Here is a 19,258-nt window from a genome sequence, read left to right on the forward strand (position 1 = left end):
ACGCCCTTTCCGCGCGCCGCCGGCTTGGTGGGGGAGGGGCGGCGAAAGAAAGGGGCGGGGCCAAGCGGGAGAGAAGGGGGACTGGAGCAGAGGGTTGGCGGGAGGAGGGCGGGGGGGCGGAGGCTCGGCAGAACGCGGGAGCGCGCGCGCCTTGCTAACTTCCAATGCAGCACAGCCTTTGCCGCCGTTCGCGCCCTGGCGATTGCCGGCACGTCAGCTTGGGCTGGGCCAATGGCGAGCGCCCACGTCGGGAGAATGCCTCGTGACCGCGCGTCACCGGAGAGAAAGGCCTTTTCCTTTCTTCTTGCGCCTCTTTCCCTTCCCCCATGCAGACTTCTCGGTCTCCATTTCCGAATTCATTCCAGTCCTGTGCCTGAACTAAAACCACTGGTTTCTATCCTGCAATTTTAAGGTTTCAAGAAAGGCTCGACCCCTCGGATCATCTTTCCACCTTTCAAATGCTAGGGACCAATGTGTATGACTGGCGACGCACACATGAGAGGGCCTGTACTGAAAATCCATGCGACACCGACATGCATGAATCATGGGGCACCTTGGACGGTCCTCAAAATGCGGCTGATTTACTGAATTTTTATCCTTAACGACCTGAGAAAGGACTAATGGAGGTCAGTTCATTAGGTGCTCACTGATCTCAAGAATTGTCAGGCCTATTTTTTAGTGTTTTTCTAGTTATCCAGGAAAGAACTGAAGCATGTGTTTTAAGGGGCAGAATTTAGGGGCTTGTGAATGGCTTAAAAATTTCTAAAGGGGCACATTCACCATACCTGCTGCCTCTTGGCGAGTAATTTTTTTACTTTCATGTACTCACCTGTTACCAATTCTGTTATTCAGTGTAATGAATGAGATGAATTAGAGAGAAAAACAGAGATCTAATCCTTTTTCTGCCTAGCCAAGGGATTTTTAAATCATCTGATCTTAGCTTTAGTTTTCTTTTTTTTAATATTTATTTTTTAGTTGTATTTGAACACAAAACTTTATTTAGTTATTTTTATGTGGTGCTGAGAATCAAACCCAGGGCCTCACACGTGCTAGGGGAGCGCTCTACTGCTGAGCCATAACCCCAGCTCCTGATCTTAGCTTTAGTTTTTTGACTGAAAATAGGGATAGGATTGGGTGATCTCCCAACATCCATGACAGCCATAAATTAATAATAATAATATTTAAACAAAATTACAATTGACAAACCTCCCTTCCCTGCTAGGACATGCCTTATATTTTAATTCATCAATCCTCATGAACAACTCCTTTAGAATTGGTCTGTCTCTCCCTTGAAAGATTAGAAGTCTAATCAGTTATATTGTGAATTGTTTGAAAAGAAAATTTGTGTTAAATGGAGAGTAGTCAGCTTGAAGTGTGGAAAAGAGACATGAAAAGTGAAGAATTTATTGATATTTAGCATTGCCAAAGGAGGACATGCCTCGTATTTGGGAAACAAAGTTTATGTTGTGGGGCAAAAAACAGTCAGCAGACCTAAATGTAACTTGGGTGAAATAACACTGTTGCTCTGATTTTAGAATTACAAGCAAACTTGTTTAAGTACAAGTACTCAGGTACTTCAGTAGCCAACAACAGCCTTGATGCATTGTAAAAATTTATAGTGTCTGGTTAATTCCAAGATTTTGTGAATTTCATTACTATGAAATAATCTTGATAGCCTGATCAATTCCAGGTACGTAGAAAAATGCACTGTTAAAGACCATAAGAAATGGCACAGTGGAAAGCTAGTTGGAAAGCTGAAGTAGGAGGATCACAAGTTCCAGGCCAGCCGGGGAACTTGGCAAGACCATTCTTGAAATAAAAAGGGGCTGGGGATGTAACTCAGTGGTAGAGTGCCTCTGGGTTCAATCCCCAGTACCTACAGAAAAAAAATAAAAATAAAAATAAATAAAATGATGGAAGATGTTATCCACACTGAGCAATTCTGTGAGACACTACAAGGGTGATAAAGGCGAATATTTACCTGGCTTTGCTGTAGGGCATGGGTGTCTATATATTCTAAGTTATTTCTAATCAATAACTTGTATGTTGTATGTTAACTTGAGAAACAGGATTACTAAATCATTCCATCTGGGAATATTGTATGTTAGTCCATTTATTCAGGTTTTTGTCCTTTAATAAATGTGAATTTTTCCCTTTGGAATCATCCTGATTTATTATTCTTTTTGGGGGGTGGATTGAACTCAGGGGCAGTTGACCACTGAAAAACATCCCCAGCCCTACTTTGTATTTTATTTCCAGACGGAGTCTCAGTGAGTTGCTTAGCGCCTTACTTTTGCTGATGCTGGATCTGAATTTTTGGCTCTTGCCTCAGCCTCCCTAACTGCTGGGATTACAGGCTTGCGCCACCACACCCTGCCAAATTTATTATTATTATTAACTGTAGGTGATTTTTAGGCACTGTCTATTTTTTATGCTTTAAGCTTGCCCTCTAGCTCTAAGATCATGTGGCATTCAACCATCCATGGTCCAGTTCTTGATGCTGTAATATACAAACTTGAACCTTGGCTGCTATGTACCCTTGTGTCCCTAGCTGTGTTTGAAATGAGAGAGACAGAGTAAGCAAAAGCAGGGAATGAGGTTCCTGGGGTGGGATGGGTGGCAGACGGCCTTATAATCTATATCAAGGCCTCTCAACTTCTTTCATATGACACAGAAAATGATCGTTTTTGTACAGCACACTAGGGTAAACTGAAAGAGATTTGGAGCTACCTAAATGATGGTTAAATTTATAACATTTTCTTTAAGGTTTATAATTTTGATAAAAAAATGAAATACATAGTATTAGGGGAGATATTAAATATGGAATTGGCATAATACTTTAAAATAAGGATTTCCATTTTTTTTAATGATGGATTTGAACTTGTTCCTGTGAATACATTTTGATATTAGGTTTTATGACTGAAATGGCTTTATGCAGTTTTTGATCCAGACTTTTTAATGCTGAACTTCTCATATTCTGAATAGTCATTATCATTGAGGGACTCTGATCACATAAATACGTAATAAAATATTTAAAACCATTTTATACAACCATTCAAAATTTACAATTATAATTATATTTAAAGGATGTAGCAACTCTTCTTTTATTGACAAATGTAATTTCATGTGATAATAAAATGGATTTCAAATCCAATAATACATTTTTATATCAAGATTTCTACATTGAAACTTTAGCTTGCAGAAATGTATGCATAGAAAACAGCTAGCTTGAATGCCATTAAAAGGACACTGCCTGCAAAGGTATAGAAATGACCACTGTATGTTAAGACAAATATTAAAGGCATTACCTAGAGCTGAGCCCACCAGAAACTTTTCTCTGCTCAAGCTCCTCTCTCATGCCCTGACAGACTACCCTCTGGGCTGTGTTATATACCTTTGGCAACTAGATTACAAACTCATACATGGATAAGAGTTTCTGATCCATGATAGGCAGTAGGGTACTTTGCATATAATTGCCCACATGGCAGACACTGCTCACAGACAATAAGAAATGCAAGTGCTGATTATTGACCATGGTGGCTATTGCTTACTTGGCACACACCCCAGACCACCCTGCATAAAATGCCCTGGGGAGTCTTAAATAAGGCAGTTCATGACCAGAGGTACTGACCCCAGGGGCCCTGGCTGCTTCTGACCTCCTTTGACTGCCCCATTGCAGGAAGGGTCAATTTCTCACATCCATTCAGGACATAAGCATGCTAAGGTCTGCTGGTTGAGAAACATTGTCTGGCTTGTGTGACTCATTTTATGAATGATGAATCTGTTATGCGGAGAAAGGAAGGAGTTGATATTTCCAAGATATGGCAGAGTCAGAACAAAGAATGGTAATTGAATGAAATTATTTTGGACTGGAAGAAAGTAATTCTTAGAAAGGAAGAATTGTAATAAATCATAAACTTTGTTTTCTGCCTCTATATTCAAGATATGCCAACTGCTCTATTTTCTAAAATCTTAGTTTTTGAAAAGGAGTATGTAAAGTAAACACACACACACACACACACACACACAAAATAAAAATCTCTCCCCCTTACATCCTATTACAAAGATTTGACCTCTGTCAAAAACTGAAGTACATTTTCAGCCTAATCAATGTGTTAAGTATGTATGAAACACATTTGTTTCATTTTTACAAAAGTGAAAAAATCCACATCTAAAATTACCTTCTTTCTCCACCCTAAGTGATGGTAGGTGCTGGCAATTCATGATAGTCACATTTTGAATACTACCATGTGCCCTGTACTGTGCTGACCATCTTATGTTCCTGATTTCATTTAATTCACCTAACAACTTTAACAGGTAGGACCTATTATTATTTAGCTAAGAAAACTAGAGCGGCTGGGGATGTGGCTCAAGCGGTAGCCCGCTCGCCTGGCATGTGTGCGGCCCGGGTTCGATCCTCAACACCACATACAAACAAAGATGTTGTGTCCGCCTAAAACTAAAAAATAAATATTAAAATTTCTTTCTCTCTCCTCTCTCTCTCTCTCTAAAAAAAAAAAAAAAAAAAAAAAGAGCTTAGGAAAGTTGAGTAAATTGACAAAGGTCATAAAGGTCCTATGACTAAGGCACTGAATTAAAATATCATGTCATTTTAATATTCTTGAGGGTTGGTCACAACCTTTCCTTAAAAGACTTTCTGTCATGCCTCTGTCTTGCTTACTACCTTAAAAAAAAAAAAAAATCCTGTTTCCAGAGACAACTACAGTGCCTGGCTATATAATGGGCAATTATTATGTTGTGAAGCTCATTTAAATGAATGAATGCTAAATGAAAATTTTCAGTTCCCCTACAGAGCCCTAGAGAACCTACTGCATAATTTGTAAAGCACAGTGCAAAACGAAAATTCAGGACCCCTGTTCAAAATTAAGAATTTCAAGACTGACATCAGAGGATTAAGCTAAGCCAGGACCCTTCCTGAAGTCAAGGCCTTGTGTGTCTACAAAGGTCACAAGCCCATGGAGACAGCAGCAGTTTCCTTTGTAGTGCCCTGTCTAAAGCAGACTCTTAGTCTCTTGAGCAATTTATTCATTTACCATTTGGTGATTTACCTCTATTTCTTCATCGGAGACTCATTTCTTAAGTATTCATAATCTAGTTTCTGCCCTAGGCTGCAGAAATTCTTTCTTCAAGGTCACAAATGATTATCTAATTGTAAAATAAATTTGTTGAGAGCCACAGCCGAGTCAGGGTGGCGCCTGGCATTTTGCTGGAGGGAATGGTTGAGAGGTGACACCAGCTAGCCTTTGGGATGATGATAATTAAGTTAAGCTGTGTATAATTGCTATGACTGGATGATGCTGGATTGGGGCAGGCTGTGTATTCAGTTGTATATGGACCCCTGAGCTCCGGCAATATGGCGGCTCCTGCTGCCTTGGGCGCCGGCTACTTTTGAGTTCCAGTTGAGCTCTCCCGGAGCCGGTTGAGGGCGGAGAGAGTTACAGGGAGTGCCTGTGAGAGTTTGGGCAATAAAGTAGTTCGTGTTTGAATCTACAAGTGCCTCGTGGTGGCTCGGTTATTTGTGCCCAGCCAGACGTTAATCCTTTCTAATTCAGGGATTAGTATTACTACCTGTCCCTCCTTTATGATGTTTTCCTCCCTTTATTAAGGAAAATTATTCTCCCCTTCTGTGCTGTCTGCTTCCTTCTGGATCCTTCCCTCTTTGATTTTTCTTTCCCCTGTTTTCCTAAGATTTTGTAATAATGAAAATAGACATTGTGAAATGCATGGATTGTTCTCTCAGGGGTGGCTATTTACCCTGGGAGAGAAGGTGTATAGTGATGTCCACCTGAAAACCCTCCTGGAATGTGTCCATTCCTCCCAGGAGAATGAAGTAGTGATTAGTGTGTGGAGATGATGTGATAGAGCATTGCTTCCATCTAACACACACACACACACACACATACACACACCACAGGCTGATGATTGAGAGGATGAGGAGGTAATTTCATGCTAGTATTATTCATGAGACATCCATAATGACTATACTTTCTTTCAGACTCATCCCAGTTTTGAAGTCTAATGAGGCTAAAATCTTTTTTTGCTGGGGGTGGGGGGTATTTCTGGGGATTGAACTCAGGGGCACTTGACTACTAAGCCACATACCCAGACTTATTTTGTATTTTATTTAGATACAGGGGCACGCACTGAGTTGCTTAGCACCTCGCTTTTGCTGAGGCTGGTTTTGAACTTGCTATCTTCCCGCCTCAGCCTCCCAAGCAGCTAGGATTACAGGCATGCGCCACCACACCTGGCAAGCTGATTTTTATATTAGGTTCTTTATAATTTACTTCCATGAATTTCCCTTAGATGGATTTCTGTCATTTTGACCCTGGAACAATCTTTCCCTTTATCTGTTCATCCTTGAGTGAACTATTATTTAACTGGGGATAGTAGAATAGTGAATTTTCTTGGACAGTGCTGGAGATTGAACCCAGGGCCTCACACATGCTAGGCAAGTGCTCTACTGCTGAGCTACATGCCCACCCTGTGACTTTTCTAATTATCAATCTTCTACATTTAACAATCTACACTTGTCTGTAAAAATCAAAAAACTTTTTCTTGGGCTGGGGATATAGCTCAATTAGTAGAGTGCTTGCCTTGTAAGGATCCCGCGAAATGTCGGAGAAAGAGACCACCAAGTGACCACTCATGCAATTGGCAGAAGGGGGATTTATTGAACCAGTATGCTGGGGCTCCGTGCCCACTCAAGAAGGGAAAGCAGCCCAGAGCCCCGAGCAGGGGCTGAGCACTGCTTAAGTACACTTTTGGGGGAGGGCGGAGGGCTTTGTATACATCAGAACAAATCATCATTAGGCGCGGGAAAATTGAATAACAACTCCTAAACATGATTGGTTCATTCATTGGCGGGAACAGGTCAGGCTGGAGTGATAGGTCATTCCTAAGGAGGGGGTTACATTTAAACTGATTGGTCCAGGCCCTGCAATGCCTATGTGCGACCACACAGAGCCCTTATTACTGGGCAGTTCCAAGCATTGTCTTAACAGCTACAGAAATTTAACTCAGACCTTGCAGCTTAGAAACTTTACAACACTCTGTCTTTTACCCTTTAACTTTTACGCTTTAACTTCAATTTCTTTTACCCTTACAGCCTCCCATGCACTAAGGCCCTAGGTTCAATTCCCTAGCACCACAAAAAAAACAAAAACAAACCAAAAAAACTTTTCCTCATGAATTGTGAATGAACTACAATCCCTAAAAGGCAAGATAAATACTTTACCAATTTTAATAGTGTTATGCTCAAATTCGGGACCCCCAAAAGACCACCAGAGACCAAGATCTATGTAAGCAGCAAAGAGGTGTTTATTGCGAGCTAGCTCGGTCCTCAGCGCGCACACACAGCAACTGGTGACGCTGAGAGGCCCCGAGCCCAGGGTTTGCAGCAGTTTTATACACTCTTTGGAGAAGGCAGGGACCCCCACATACATCATAGCATCTCTTAGCAAATCATCACACACCGCGGGAAAATCAAATAACAACTCTAAAACTGATAGACCCAACCTGGTCTTTTCTTAAAATTGGGCATCTCGCCACAAAACCATGAAAAGATAATTTCGGCTTTACTATAAATTACTGCAAATTCTGAACCTGCTTGGAATGCCTGCCTGTGCCTTGAACTCACCCATGCCTGGCTCTCTGACCAGATAGCAGCACTCTCTGAAACTTAGTGACACCTCATAAATATAGGCCTTCCCTGGCCAGACAACAACCCTCTCTGAGGCTCTAATGGTCCTCATAAATTCTGATGTTGGGGCCAGCAAAAAATGTAAACTACCATTAGTGTGATGCTTGTCAGAGTTTAACCCCCCTTTGTGTAACTTTCTGGGCTATAAAGCTGGGCTGTAGGAAAGATGAGGTGCTGTCCTTGGCTCCCACAATTTTGATGGGCAAGGCAGCCTGGCTGGTCGAAATAATAAGCTTGCTTTAATTTGATATTAATTGGAGTCAGTGGTCTTTTCTTGCGTCCTGGTCTAACAAAACATGATTAGCACATTCACTGGTGGGAACAAGTTGGGTAAGGGTGATTGGTCAGTACAAAAGGGATATTCATTTGAACTGATTGGTTTAAGCCAAGAGGGGGTGTACGTGCTGAACAACATGGTTTCTCAACACGTTATCAACCACCATAAACTACTGGGAGGGTCATCTGGCATCTCAGGTATTTCCCTGTCTCATGCTGATTGGTGGCTGCTAGGGGGTTGCTATGGATCCCCACCTAGCTTGACTGAGTCAGGGACACCTGACTCAGCAGATCTCTCCTGTTATTTGTAGATAAACAACTTAGCAGGGTGGGGATGTGCCTAGGAGTGCTCTGTGGGTCTTTCCAAGGACAAAGGTGATGTCCCTTCCTTGGACAGGCTTTGCTCTGAGGTAGAGGCTGGTTTTTCTATAGTAATAAGTAGTGCAACAGTTACCTTAATGATGGCAAATTAACTTCTCTCTCTCTTTGAACCACTGTAGATTTATGAATTTTTATTTATTCAGTATTTTATAATTAATTGCAGTCAATATTCCTTTTGATATTTAGATTGTCTCAAATTTGACTTCTATGTCCCTTTGAATTCTCAGGTACATTTGAATATCAGTCAAAACAAACTATATGCTGGGATTTTAGGCAAAAAGTGGAAGAGATTTGGAGATAAAAACGGGGTTTGTATAGGTAGATTATGATTGCCAAGGAGATTGTCTAGGTCCCTGTTGACTGAGGAGTCTTCTTTTCCTTTACGTTTGAGCCTCAGATGCACCAAAACTCTTGTTGTTCTTCAGAATGTATTGGCAGTGGACCAAAATTACTAAATATTTTACTTGTTTGTGATTAAGAACTGTCTATGTATCTCTGTAAAAAGAGTGAGGGTAACTATGACCCAAATATAATTAATGAAAAGGAAAGAGTCACTAGTAGTAACATGAGATATTAAATGAGCAAAATATGTGTGTGGGGGAAGGGGTGTATATACACATACACATACACACACACACAAACACAGAGATAGATAATAATGACATGAGACTTCTGACTGAGATGCAGGAGGGAACATACCCCTCAAGAGCATACCCCCCCTGCACAAGAAAAATTGTCCTATGTTTTGTTCACTCAAGTTCTTCTGATTTCCCATTGACAAATGCATCCCAGAACTGTGGGTTATCTAAGCACAGGGACATCTGCCTAAGGAAAATTTATTGTGACAATAATACATTAACTCAAAGCAAACAGTTTAAAATGGTAGGAATTTGGGTCAAGACAAGTCAGTGGAGGAATTTGATTTTGGACAGAAGTTTTCAACAAATCACCCCATCATAGCTACTTCATATTCTGCTGACAGATCTCTGGCCCTGCTGCAAACTAACAGCTCTATATCTGTGAATGATTAGAAGGTAGAAATTAAGTTACACTGAGTGGCAGTTATGAAATCCCCTTTCATGTAGAAGCAAGTGTAAGGGTCAGGCGAAGCGTCGGAGAAAGAGACCACCAAGTGACCACTCATGCAATTGGCAGAAGGGGATTTATTGAACCAGCATGCTGGGGCTCCATGCCCACTCAAGAAGGGAAAGCAGCCCAGAGCCCCCGAGCAGGGGCTGAGCACTGCTTAAGTACACTTTTTTTGGGAGGGCGGGGATTTTACATACATCACAGTCTCCTTTAACAAATCATTATACACCGCGGGAAAATCAAGCAACAACTCCTAAACATGATTAGTTCATTCATTGGCGGGAACAGGTCAGGCGGGAGTGATAGGTCAGTTCTAAACAGGGTACACATTCAAACTGATTGGTCCAGGCCCTGCAAGGCCTACGTGCAACCACACAGAGCCCTTCAGTTATTAAACAACCAAACAGTCAGGGGAAATGTTTACTGGGCGGTTCTAAGCATTGTCTTAACAGCTACAGAAATTTCAGGTTTTGCAGGTAGCATAGAAACCTAACAATACCTAATCCTTTACATTTTAACTCAGACCTTGCAGCTTAGAAACTTTACAACACTCGGTCTTTTACCCTTTAACTTTTACATTTTAACTTCAATTTCTTTTACCCTTACACAAGGACAAATGCTTTCATATTGCTGTGACTACTGTATGGTAATATTCAAAATGTGTTTGTTTAAATAGCACACTGTGAAGGCTTAAAGAATGAAAAAGATATTTAAGATTGCCAGTCTTTTCAATAACTTTCCAATCCCTTTTCATTCTATTTACTTAGATCCCTACTTAGATTTCACAATATTTTTTCTTTATTTCCTGATCTTAATTTTTTTTTTTTTTTGTATTTTCCTTTCTGCTGATTCATCTGGTCCTATTGCTATCATTGCCTTAGTTAATTTCCTGGGATATGGTATTACTTTACCTCCCATCAATAACTTTCTTTTTAGTACTTAATTTTCCCTAAACAAGGAGGTTTGGGGTTTCTTTTTTTTAATTCAGCCTTTCCTGTAGACAAAAGTATGAAGGGACACAGCTAACCCTAGGCTCTATATAATGTTATATACAATATGAGAAGGCAAATACCTTGTAAACGAATCAAGGATTTAGGCTTAACAGGTTTATATGTGGCTCAGGTTGTAAGGGTCCGGCGAACGTCAGAGGAAGAGACCACCAAGGGACTGCAGCTCATGCAACAGCAAAAGGGGTTTATTGAGATTCCAGCATGCTGGGGCTCCGTGCCCACTCGAGAAGGGAGAACAGCCCAGAGCCCAGAGCAGGGGCTGAGCACTGCTTAAGTACACTTTTTGGGGAGGGCGGGGACTTTACATACATCACAGTCTCCTTTAACAAATCATCATACACCGCGGGAAAATCAAACAACAATTCTGAGACATGATTAGTTCATTCATTGGCAGGAACAGGTTGGGCGGGGGTGATAGGTCAGTTCTAAAGCGGGGTACACATTCAAACTGATTGGTCCAGGCCCTGCGATGCCTACGTGCAAGGCCACACAGGGCCCTTAAGTTATTAAACAACCAGGCGATCAGGGGGAATATCTACTGGGAAGTTCGAGTATTGTCTTAACAGCTACAGGAATTTCAGGTTTTTCATGTAGCATAGGAACTTAACAATACCTGGTCCTTTACATTTTAACTCAGGCCTTGCAGCTTAGAAACTTTACAATGCCCGGTCTTTTACACTTTAACTTCAATTTCTTTTACCCTTACAAGGTCTTCCATTGGATACATGGAGTCCTTCCCCAGTTGAGGTTTCTTTTTATTTCAGAGCCCTATTCACATAACAGCATCAGGCTGGGGTTGTAATCCAGTTGTATAGCACTTGCCTAGTATGCATGAGGCATAGGTTCAGTTCCTGGCAAACCAACAAACAAAAAACAGTTCTCACTATGAAAACACTTTTAATATGAGCTACAAAAACCTTACTTCTTGCCCTCACATCATTAAATATAGATGGAAGATGCCATGTACCCAATAAAGTGGTTTTGTTTTTAATTATTCAGTTGAACAAACAAAATATGCTGGTTTCTATTGAAACATATATTAGAAACATCTTCTAATCTTCAAAAGCTTATATAAGAATTAGAAAATAACTTTTCCCACAGCCGTGGAGAATGATAGGTGTCCTTTTGCCATGGTGGCTGGGTGGTAGTAGGGCTTGTGGGCCCATTGCTGGGTTCTTCAAGGTGCAACATCCAGTGGGTTTTGAAGATGAATGAAGGTCGTTGGAATAAATGCTTTTCAAAAACTTGTCATAGAAGATGACTGAAGAAAATTGCTAGGAACACATTTAACATGTGGCATAGTACCATGGTAGCTGTCAATGAGTGCTCCAGTTCTTTGGCTGTGGTATTTAAAAATACATCCTTGGGCTGGGGATGTGGCTCAAGCGGTAGCGCTCTTGCCTGGCATGCGTGTGGCCCAGGTTCCATCCTCAGCACCACATACAAACAAAGATGTGTCCCCCGAAAACTAAAAAATAAATATTAAAAAAAAAATTCTCTCTCTCTCTCTCTAAAAAAAATAAATAAAAAAATAAAAATACATCCTTGCCCCAACCATGTGGCATGCAACATTGTGGGAGGAAAAAATGAAGAATTTATCAAGAAAACAAATAGAAACAAATTATGAAAATTTTATTTGATATTGATAAATTAAGTGGTAAAATACATGCTTGACTATTTTTAATTGCTCTGTGAAATAAATTGTTTTCTTACAACAAAAGAAATTAGAAAATAACATAAAAATAAATAGGTATAGATTATTAAAAGGCTGTAGGGTAGGCATTATTCCCTCTATTCTACTATTAGACTTTTTTCCTGTCATTTAAAAATTATTTTGTGAAAAAATATAATATGTAAAACAATATATAATTTTAAGCATTTCTAAATGTACAGTTCAATGTCATTAGTTACATTCATAATATTATGTAATAATCACTGCTATCTGTTACTAAAATTTTTTCTTACAGCATGAACATCACCTCTGTACCCACTAAACAGTAATGCCTCATCTCTCTTCCTCCCAGCACTGGTAGCCTCTAATCTCCTTTTTTTAAAAAAAAGTCAGGTTTTTGATATTTTTTAAAAAAAAACTCATGTTTTTGATATATTTTTGAGTTGTAGGTGAACACAATACCTTTATTTTATTTTTATGTGGTGCTGAGGATTGAACTCAGTGCCTCATTCATGCTAAGCAAGTGCTCTACCACTGAGCCACCAACCCAGCCCCTCTAGTCTACTTTTTTTGTGTGTATGTGTGTGGTGCTGGGAATTGAACACAGGGCCTTGTGCATTCAAGGCAAGCACTCTACCAACTGAGCCTTTGTCCCTAGCCCTTTAATCTACTTTTGATTTTTATGAATTTGTCATTTTATTTATTTTTTTTTTAATTTTTTATTGTGGGTTGTTCAAAACATTACAAATTTCTTGACATATCATATTCCACACTTTGATTCAAGTGGGTTATGAACTCCCACCTTCACCCCATACACAGATTGCAGAATCACATCAGTTACACATCCATTGATTTACATATTGCCATACTAGTGTCTGTTGTGCTCCGCTGCCTTTCCCATCCTCCCCCCTCCCCCCTTGAATTTGTCATTTTAAAAAGATGAACTTAGGTGGCTAAGTGAATGGGAAATAGCTTAAGGGATGCAAAGGAATGAGACCCAGCGCTTATCCTTCAGATGGCTGTAAAGAAGCAAGGTTTGGGGGCTGGGGATGTGGCTCAAGCGGTAGCGTGCTTGCCTGGCATGCGTGCGGCCCAGGTTCAGGTTCGATCCTCAGCACCACATACAAAGATGTTGTGTCCGCTGATAACTAAAAAATAAAATGTTAAAATTCTCTCTCTCTCTTAAAAAAAAAAAGTAAGGTTTGAAAATATTTATGTGACATTCTCCTTTGCTTTTCACAGAACACAATCTACTCCCATTGATAGAGGTGTTGATATGTTAGCAAAAGTGGGAAATTTGGTTTTTAGATTGAAATATAAAAGAAAAAAGGCTATGTGCTATCAGCTTCTGAAAGCAAAGTCGTATTATGCATATGAGTATCCTTGTAAGCAGAGTTTTTAACCTAAGGAAGGATTTTTCCAAATTCATTTTCTATTTTATCATGGGCCCAATTAGGAGGGGCCATAAGGTCCTCTGGTATAAAGAGGAGGCTTTTCTTTCTATTAGAAAAGCCACAAGTCCTGCTGGTCAATAGATGAAAGGGGGGAGTAGTTAGGGTCAGTATGGCTACCAGTAACACGATTATTCCAGATAATAGAGCTTTAACAAGGTAGAAGTTTGTTTCCCTCTCATACTCCAGAAATCTTTTTGGTGCATGAAGTTGTCAGTACAACTCTAGGAATGACATGCCATTCCTATTTCTATCTTGCTGTCTGCTGTGCTTCATACCAGAGATTAAATCTACATTCCAGCCAGCAGAAGGGAGAATGTGGGAGAAGAGTATATCACATCCTTTAAGAACACTTCTGTAAACTGTGCAAGCAATGTATTATAGTAAGGGGGAAAGATTTCTTTATTCACTGATGTCTAGATTCATGGCCAACGCACCTAAAACAAAAGATAGATTAAAGAGAAAAGCATAAAAACTTAAGTTTTACATAATACATAAGACCTCATAAGGAAATAAACATCCAAAGAAACAAGTATACTCATGTATTTTATGTTTGATGAAAAATTATATATTCCTGGAGAAGTGTGATTGGACAAGAGGAACATGAGCTAATGGTAATAAAGTGTGGGGAATTTAGCAAGGCCCATTTGTTCAGATTCTTCAGAGATGCTGATGTTTCCTTCCTCCAAGTATAGGAAGGGTACTTCTCAAATGAGGAGGACCTTATGACCTGCTTTAGAAGAGAAGGTGAGAGTATTGTCATTTCTGCAGTTTTCTCAAATACCAAAGGAATGACATTACTTGGGGTAGTGTGTCCTGAACTCTATCAGTGTGTTTATATGCCATTGGGAAAAACTTGATCACATGCCCATAACTAACTTCAGGGAGACAGCAAATGGGACCTCTATCATTATGGAAGAAGGGACTATACAGATATTGAAGAATAACTGGCACTTTTTGCCACAGGAAAAAAATAGGTAGTTTAAAGAATGAGACTTTAAGATGAAGAGCAAAATGACTTATTCCTTCATAAGATGAGTCCTAAGAGGGAAGGAACCTGATGGTTATCTCTTGTCATCATGTGACTGAAAGTGTTAGATGTAGGGTTAAGGGGAGTCAAGAAAGGCTTTAACAACACCTTCTAATATGGGCCTTGGACCTGTGTCCTACTGAGGGATCTGCCTCTAGTGAGGAGCAGCAAGTTGAAGCGGGTGTACTTTGGGATGTACAAACTCTATCTTGTTTAAGCTCTATTACCCGTACTGTGTCCTCAGTTTTAGAGAGGACTGCTTTGCTCTGGCCTTCAATTTATGTTACACAGGTACAGGCACTACATAATAATATAATGAGTGGTTAACAGTAAGGATTTATCATCTAGACAGTGCACTTTGAACCTGCACTACCCCTTGCTAATAACTGAGAGAAGATAATAATATTAGTTTCCTTCTTGTGCCTTTGGACTAAATTTATAAGCAAGACCAGACATTGTAAAGCTCAACATGGCTTGTCCTACCAAATGGACATTGTTAGCCTGGGCCTTACATCAACAATGACATATCTGGGGCTGGGGATGTGGCTCAAGTGGTAGCACGCTCGCCTGGCATGCGTGGGGCCTGGGTTCGATCCTCAGCACCACATACAAACAAAGATGTTGTGTCTGCCAAATTCTAAAAAATAAATATTAAAAAACAAAAAAAACACAAAAAACAGTGACATATCTATCTATGTATGTGTGTGTGTATGCATACAATTATATATATAATTGTATTTGCTTTGTCCCTATAGATCTGTAACAGGAGTTCACTTGATGCTTTGACTATATTCCTTGTGGCGTTGAAACTTACATTTTTTTTTTCTTTTTCTCAATCTTCTTTCCCTAAACTTCTCCCTGAGTTTCTTTTCCCTAAACTTCTTCTTCCTGATCTCTCCTCCCTAATCTCATTTTCTCTGAATCACCTCTATAAAAAACCCCTATTTCTGCTGATGGGCAGAATCACAGCCTTTGGGACTGTGTTTCTCCTTTTCTAGCAAAGCAATAAACATTATTTTTCTTTTTTCTCAAGATCTTGTCTTCGTTATTGGATTGGTGTCAAGGATGAAGACTGAGCTTTTGATTACAGATCTGTATATTGTATCTCTTAATTTGTCAGATTTCAACTGACTGGTTCTTTTTTGGGTTATTTATTTATTTGGTACTTTTTTTTTTAAGTTTTTAAAAGATCCTTATAAGGAATAAGTTACTTACAACATGACACAATAAAATCTCAAAAAAATTTAGGCATGCTTTATTATTATTATTAATTCAGAATGAAATGGAGAAAATGGAACCATGTGGAGTCACCTTAGGCTCAGAAAATAGGAATTTAATGATTCTTTGTCCATGTGGATGAGCATGATGTAAATGGTGATAACCTATAGTTCTTCCAAAAGTTCATGGATGAATAAATATGCCTAGTTTTAGCTGTGTTTTCAGTTCATGCAATGGAATATCCTAAATCTACAGAAATGATAGATGCAAATGGGGAAGAGGCTGAGTGAAGTAATATTATTATTATTTTTGAATTTGGATTTTAATTATGTACATAAATAGTGACATGAGAATGAGGAGTTCTAAAGCTTTTACTTATCTTTATTTTTTTATTTTATTTTTTTAAAGAGAGAGAGAGAGACAGAGAGAGAGAGAGAGAGAGAGAGAGAGAGAGAGAGAATTTTTAATATTTATTTTTTAGTTATTGGTGGACACAACATCTTTGTTTGTATGTGGTGCTGAGGATCGAACCGGGCCGAACGCATGCCAGGCGAGCGTGCTACCACTTGAGCCACATCCCCAGCCCCCTTTTACATTATCTTTAGATGAAAGGATTTCAGCTTAGTCCACTTGTAGTATATCACTCAAGATAATGAAAAAGCCTACTAGAGATTTTCCTGAAGAAAAAGTCCAGTTTACTATATTCAATACTGACTTCTCTGCCACTTTTCTGTAGAAATACTGATGTACTGTCTGGAGTTTCCATTGTTTACCTGCAACTGATTAAAATAGGCAGAATATGCAGTTTTCTACTTATTTCCAGGTGAATTCTTCACATTTCCTGGCTTATAAAGCAAAAGTGAGAGCTTCTGAAAGTTCTCCTTCTGCAAATCTTTTATGACTATGTAGCCTCATCAACCCCAGTAATAATTTCTCCCCAGTGACCTGGGCAAATGCAATGGCTTGTTGTGGGTAATAGATAGAGGCAGCTAATCCCATGAAACCAGGTGCATACATAAGCTTCTTTATTTTTGAACCTCTACTGAAAAGGAGTCCAACAAGGCCAGCAAAACCAATAACACCAAGTCTTGGAAAGAATCCAGGGGGTACATTTTGGAGATATTCATAGCTGTCTAGCCCCCATTGAATCAAACTTAACATTTAGGCTTAGTTTGGGAGTGTTTCCTGACACCAACTTTACATGGCTTGCAATGATGTTGAAGCTGTGAGATGCTTTCTTGAGTTGACTCCTTGGCTCCTCCATATAATGTAAATACATGGACCCTTCAGAGCTGTATAGAGTGAAAGCTCATCAACTTTCATGGCATTTTTGTGAGGTGCGTCCTTTTTGGTGCTACATAGACTCTGAAGGTGAGCAGGCTCAGGCTGGCTGGCCCCAAGGACCTCCAAATTACCTGAGCCTGTGCTTTCAGACTATGTCCAGAGCTGCAGGGCAAATTTTTTTTTCTTCTTTGCGATCTATTGTTCAACTTCTTGAACAAGTCTCTGCCGGTGGCTCCGGCAGGGTGAGTCAAGTAATATTACATCCAAACAATGTTATTCTGTTGATCTGTGTTTTTAGTTAGTCTTGTAGCAATTATGACAATCTCAAAACGCAGGTAGAAAACAAAATGCACTTGAGGCTTTGGGTTGGATCCTCAGCATGGCAAAACACCAAACTAAAACATAAAGTGCAATTCAGATTGTTATTGGAAGTATACACAAGAAAACAAAATAGAATCACTGGTAAGAAATCTGACATAAAAAAAAAAAAGGATTGTGGCAGCCTTGTGTATGGTGCACACTGTGATCCCAGCTATTTGGGATGCTGAGGCATGAGGATCTCAAAATCAAGGCCAGCCTGGGAAATTTAGCAAGACCCTGTATCAAAAGAAAAAGTTTGAAAGGGATGTAGCTCAGTAGTGAAGCACCCTTGGGTTTAGACCCCAGTATCTAAACAAACAGACAAACAGAGCTGGGGATGTGGCTCAAGCGGTAGCGCGCTCGCCTGGCATGTGTGTGGCCCGGGTTCGATCACCACATACAAACAAAGATGTTGTGCCCGCGGAAAACTAAGAAGAAATAAATACTAAACAAACAAACAAAACCCCAAAGGGGTTTTAGAGACAAAGTAAAAAGCACTGTCCTTTTCTCTCTCTCTTTTTTTTCCTCTTGTTTTTTTAAAGGTACAGGCAAACAATCTCCACTTGGCAGGATTAACCATGCTGAATTTAGAATGATAATACATTTTTGTCTTGTTTACATCCTGTATCTTATTCAGAGTATGCTAATATATGCTGTTCTTTACTTCAAGCTTATAATGTCAACTATGAATTCTGTTTAATTCAAATTCTAAGATAGTATCTTCAACACTGTTTATTAGGTGTACTACGAAACTTAGGAAAATATTTAGAATTTTTCAAAAGGACCAAACATTCATTAAGAATCATATGAGTATTTTAGAGCTTTCTAGGCTATTTACCTCAATTCCATCTGTAAGGGTCCGGCGAAGCGTCGGAGGAAGAGACCACCAAGAGACCGGCTCATGCAAAAGCAAGTGGGGTTTATTGAGATTCCAGTATGCTGGGGCTCCCTGCTCACTCAAGAAAGGAGAGCAGCCCAGAGCCCAGAGCAGGGGTTGAGCAATGCTTAAGTACACTTTTTGGGGAGGGCGGGGACTTTACATACATCACAGTCTCCTTTAACAAATCATCATACACCGCAGGAAAATCAAACAACAACTCCTAAACATGATTAGTTCATTCATTGGCGGGAACAGGTTGGGCAGGGGTGATAGGTCAGTTCTAAAGCAGGGTACACATTCAAACTGATTGGTTAAGGCCCTGTGATGCCTACGTGCAAGATCGCACAGGGCCCTAAGTTATTAAACAACCAGGCGGTCAGGGGGAATATTTACTGGGCAGTTCGAGTATTGTCTTAACAGCTACAGGAATTTCAGGTTTTACATGTGGCATAGGAACTTAACAATACCTGGTCCTTTACATTTTAACTCAGGCCTTGCAGCTTAGAAACTTTACAATGCCCGGTCTTTTATACTTTAACTTTTACACTTTAACTTCAATTTCTTTTACCCTTACACATCCTTCTATGGAAGAGTACATAGAACCACAGATAAGGCAAGTAAGTGATAAAGTGATTAAAATTCTTCCAGTTCACTGGGGATGAAGCTCAACTTCACTTCCTATCACTGGTTTTGTAAATTCACACAGTTCTAAAGAACACCATTTAGCAAATAGCTCACTTTAACAGAAGGGATATATAAAATGCAGTATGGTTATTTAAAGTGTTTTCTTTCTTGATATTTGACAATTTTTACAAATCTTTATTAGATTAACCTGCAACCTTGAGTGTGTTGTTAACTTTCTCTAGGAATCTCAGTTAACTTGA

The 19,258-nt window shown here is 39.7% G+C and overlaps 1 pseudogene; it reads right to left on the bottom strand.

The window, feature by feature from the left end:
- Window positions 1-16,659: 16,659 nt before the first annotated feature.
- Window positions 16,660-18,397, bottom strand: LOC114101109 (MICOS complex subunit MIC26 pseudogene; annotated as a pseudogene).
- Window positions 18,398-19,258: the final 861 nt, after the last annotated feature.

This window comes from Marmota flaviventris, chromosome 11 (assembly GCF_047511675.1).
Source record: "Marmota flaviventris isolate mMarFla1 chromosome 11, mMarFla1.hap1, whole genome shotgun sequence".
NCBI lineage: Eukaryota > Metazoa > Chordata > Mammalia > Rodentia > Sciuridae > Marmota > Marmota flaviventris.